The sequence below is a fragment of the Orbicella franksi genome, chromosome 5 (genome assembly GCF_964199315.1).
Source record: "Orbicella franksi chromosome 5, jaOrbFran1.1, whole genome shotgun sequence".
In the NCBI taxonomy this organism is placed as follows: Eukaryota; Metazoa; Cnidaria; class Anthozoa; order Scleractinia; family Merulinidae; genus Orbicella; species Orbicella franksi.
This window is the reverse complement of record NC_138149.1, coordinates 13,336,077-13,341,123: the sequence shown is the minus strand read 5'-3', so window position 1 is coordinate 13,341,123 and position 5,047 is coordinate 13,336,077. Positions and strand designations below refer to the sequence as shown.

The 5,047-nt window shown below is 42.9% G+C and overlaps 1 pseudogene; it reads left to right on the top strand.

Moving 5' to 3' along the window:
* The first annotated feature begins 1,875 nt into the window (after positions 1-1,875).
* Positions 1,876-4,422, top strand: LOC145487031 (octopamine receptor beta-1R-like; annotated as a pseudogene).
* Positions 4,423-5,047: the final 625 nt, after the last annotated feature.

Genomic DNA, 5,047 nt, shown 5'->3' with positions numbered 1-5,047 from the left:
AGCACGCTTTGACGTTGCCCTAGGAGACGGCCGTGTTGTGAAAGCTTTGGGATCTGGACGCGTTCAAAAGAATATGCTGTGTCCAGGAACTGAGGCAGAGAAAGCTGTCTTGTATAATGTGCTGTGCGTGCCTAAACTCACCTGTAACCTGTTTTCTGTACGAGCTACAGTTGCTAAGGGTAACGCTGTCGAATTTGGCCCTAATAATTGCTGTATCTGGGATGAAAATGAAAAGCTTCGTGGAAAGGGGTTACCGGCTGATAAACTCTGTCAAGCTAGATTGTCAAGCTGTCTCTACTGGGTATGCCTCAGTTGCGTCATCTCATAGCGACTTGCGGCATCAACGTCTCGGACATGGGCACGAGTCACGCCTCAAGAAATGTGTATAGAATGGATTTTTTGCAAGGGATTGATATCGAGAAAATGACTGAACTGTCATTTTGCGCGGGATGTTTGGCAGGAAAGATGTGTCGAAAACCATTTCCCACACCGGGAGAGATTCTGTCGACGTGTTAACTACAGCTGGTGCATAGTGACGTGTGCGGTCCAATAAAAACATAGTCGATTGGAGGAGAAAAAGTATTTTGTCACGTTTATTGATGATTGCACTCGGTGCTGCGCTGTATACTTCATGAAACACAAATCAGACGTGCTCAAGAAATTTAGAGAATTTGAAGTCACAATTACCAACGATGCTGGCAGAGCGACAGGAACTTTGCGGACGGACAATGGTGGCGAGTATTTGTCATCTGCATTTCAAAAGTATCTGAAGGAGAAAGGAATTACACATGAGTTGACAGTGACACACTGACCCCAACAGAATGGTGTATCAGAACGAATGAATCGAACTTTGGTTGAGTCAGCACGCTCGATGATCGCGCATGCAGGATTGTCGGGCATTTTTTGGGCCAAAGCTATCTCTGCAGCTGCCTGTGTGAGAGATCGCCTTCCCACAACGGCCCTAAAACTAGGGGGTATGGTAGGAAACCGGATGTGAGCCACTTTCGAGTATTTGGGTGTATGGCCTACGCCCACGTGCCAGACTGCGAACGGCGAAAGCTAGAACGAAGTCAAAGAAGATGCGTTTCGTGGGCTACAGCTTGACGTCTAAGGGATATTGTCTTTTTGATGAGACGAACCGAAAACTCTATATCCGGAGAGATGTTGAGTTTAACGAGAGCGATTTCGGCCAGAAGTCATCCATGACTACAGAACCAGACCAAAATAGCATGGACCGGAGGTGAAGCAGAATGCTGACACCACTGCAAAAGACGACGAAAAAGTAGCAGAAATTAGGAGATCAGAGAAGGAAGAAGAACCACAAGAACAGCAAGAACTCTGAAGATCTGAGAGAACACGTAAAACACGTGTCAGATATGGTTACGACGAATAGGCAGACACCGCGACCTACCGCGTGCGCCATGTTGCCTATCATCTAAGTGAGGTAGATGAGCCCTCAACCATACAAGAAGCAAAGTCGAGTGATCATGCAGCAGAGTGGAAAGTGGCTACGGATGCCGAGTACAATTCTCTGATTGAGAACAAGACATAGAAGTTGGTTGAATTACCCCCGGGTCGGAAAGCTATAGGATGCAAATATATGGGTGTTTGAGCTGAAGCATGATGTGGATGGCAGAGTGGAACGTTTTAAAACTCGCCTAGTAGCCAAGGGTTACGCCCAGAAATATGGGATTGATTATGATGAAATTTTTTCGCCTGTAGTTCGTTTCTCCTCAATCCGCTTTTTGCTAGCGTTTGCCGTCCAGCATGGTTTCCCGATACATGAGATGGACGTTGAGACAACTTTTCTCAATGGCAAACTTGATGAGGAAATTTACATGCAGCAACCGGAAGGATACGTGAAACCCGGAGAAGAGCATCTGGTATGCAAGCTAGAGAAGTCGCTGTATGGATTAAAGCAGTTGTCCCGATGTTGCAATAAAGCTTTCAGGGAGAGAGTTGAAAAGGTTGGTTTCACTCAAGCCTCAGCAGATCCCTGAGTGTTCATCAGAAAGAAGGATACACTGACAATCATCGCAATTAATATTCACGTTGATAATCCGATGATACTAGCGAAAAACATTTTGGAGATGCAAAGACTGAAGGACAGCTTAAAGTTGTAGTTTAAGATGAAGGATATGGAGGAGCTGCATTACTATGAGGGGGTTTGCATCGTTCAAGACAAGGAAAGGAAGCAAGTCTACCTTCATCAAGGGCAGTACATCAAAAAGATGCTCAAGACGTTTGGGCAAATAGAAGCGAAATTGGTGTCCAGACCTGCTGATTTGAACATCAAGGTTTAAAAGAAAGATGGTGTTACCAGACCAGTCGATACGATCTCGTACCAGTCAATCGTTGGGAGCCTACGTTATGCTGTAATCACAGCTCGCCCGATATCGCCCGAGCAGTGGGAGTTGTGTCGAAGTTCTGTGCAAATCCTACACAAAGTCACTTAACTGCAGCAAAACGGATTCCCAGATATCTGAAAGGAACTGTATATCTTAGTCTGAGTTACAAGAAGTGTGCTGATGGAAACCTGATTGGTTACTCAGATGCTGATTGGGCGGGCGATGTGGATGACCGCCACTCCACTTCAGGAAACGTGTTTTTGTTGGGAGCAGTGAGCTGGCTGAGTAAGAAACAGGCTACCGTTGCGCTGTCGACAACAGAAGCCGATTATGTAGCCCTTAGTACGGCCATCCAGGAAGCAATCTGGCTTCCAGGGTTAATCACAGATGTAGGAGAACCTCTGAAGGAACCATCGTAACTAATGAAGACAACCCGGGAGCTATTGCAATGTCAAAGAATCCAGTGGGTCATGCTAGGACCAAGCACATTGATATACGCTATCATTTCGTTCGCGAAGGAGTGCAAAACGGAGCGATCATTTTGAAATATGTAGCCACTGGTGAGATGATTGCGGACATTCTGACGAAGCCTTTACCTAAGCATCCCTTCGAGAAGCTTGTCACCGAACTAGGAATGAAAACTGTCAAATAAGCAACGTCAAAAGTGTGAATGTTGTTATTGTAAAAAATGAACATTTGACGGTTGCTAATTTGAACTTTAATATATGCACACTACTTTTCAGGACTATTTAATTGGCTTCCCATTGGTGATAGTCATTTTTATTATGTTATTAAAACTATTGTTTTTTCGTTTGCATTTAAGTTTAAATAGGTTATTCTGTTATACTTTTACTTTTGTGTGTGTAACCCTCAGTGATTGATTAAAAGGGCTGTTTAACGTTGTGAAAATCAATATAACCTATTATCGATTTTTTTACTGAGTGACACCAAAAATTACTTTCTCGTCAAGATATTAGGTATGCACATTTATTTAAACAGCTGAAATCGAAGACTGTTCCTCGACATTAATATTCTTCGCTTTTCGCACTGCCGTTGAAGGCTTCGTCACGCTCATTGTTATATGCGCTCTCAGATATCTATGAGTCAAGTTGAACAGTAATTCTTGATCTTCAAATCAAACCAAAAACAGCAGTATACCAAAACAAAGACAATATCATGTTAAACGCAACCGCCGCCATTGTATTCATCGTCATCTTCGCACTCGAGGCAGCCGTCATCATCATTGGCAACGTATTCACCATTTTTGTTTTCAAGACTCAATCCAGACTCCACTTGAAACGAACTTGCCTTCTTCTAATCAACCTGGCCGTCGCCGATCTCCTTGTAGGAGTAGGACAAGTTGCAGTCCTCATCATGCACAAAATCCCGGGAACTGAAAACGGATCCCTGAGTGCTTCCTGGGCGTTTCAAGCCTTTGGGTCGTGTGTTTCAGTGATGTTTCTCGCTCTTATTTCGCTGGAACGCGTTTACGCCGTGTTCCGACCATTGCGTCATTGCGTAACAAGCGCTCAGTCGAACTTACATTTTCAGCATCGTTATCGTCTGGGTAGCTGGATTGTGCATTGGTGGACTGTCTTTTTTGACTGTATATCACTCCAAAGTGGATACCGTTTATGCCGTTGCCGTTGGTGACGTGTTACTCTTCTTCTGTTTGGTTGTTATCTGTGCGAGTTACCTATCGATTCGTTCGCGACTGTACGCTACAAAACCTGAATTACAAACCTCTCACAGACGATCAACGCGGGACCAGAATTTGCATCTTTCAAAGACATTTTATATAGTGGTCGCTGTGTCGCTTATCTTTTGGCTGCCTGGTTTCGTAGTGTACGCCATTAGAGAATTCTGCTCCCAGTGTTTTCCTCCGACGTTGCTTTTTTTTATTAGTGCTCTACGCTTAGCAAAATTCTATGGTGAATCCATTCGTATACAGCTTTAGGATGAAAATATTCAAAGATGCCTTGAAAAAGTGCTTCAAAAAGCGCGGGGAAAAATCTGTTTCCTTCCGAGTGGAAAACGAACCCCAAGAGTTAAATACACACTTATAACCTGAAAAATGTGGTTAATATAACCTTTGTATAGAACTTTGTTTTACATTTTGCCATTTTGTTTTTTTTGCAGTGAACTATATTTAAACGCAATTTTGGCAGAAAGATTGATATTCGTTTGTAAAATTTACTCTGCATTGTCTTTATTGAATTTTTGACACCCTACATTGTAGTAAAAGCTTTTCCTGTGAACATGGAATGAAAAGCTGAAATGTTCGATCAAATTTGATGTGGGTGCATTTAATTGGTGTATCGATTCAGTATTTTAAGCTTATATTAGAAGAAAATCAATTTTAATAACTAAAAGTAATTTCAGAAACTTCAAGGTACTCTCGACTGGTAACTTTTAAACTCCACTGATTGAATACTTTGCTACGATAAGGAAAGGGATCTTCACTTCTCTGTGTTTCATTTCGGCAAGCGGGAGGTTCATAAACTCTCGCTCAAACCCGTTTTAAACCTTTCCCGCTCCACCTATGTGCCCTCGAGCTCCGATAATGTTTCCTAAACGTGACCTCATTAGAATGAGCTTTTTATGGAAATGAAGTGAGCAGATGTTCAATGGACGCATAATATTGTTTTTTTGTACCTGCTTGGAAATTAGTGAATACGTCAATCCATGATTGGCGTAAT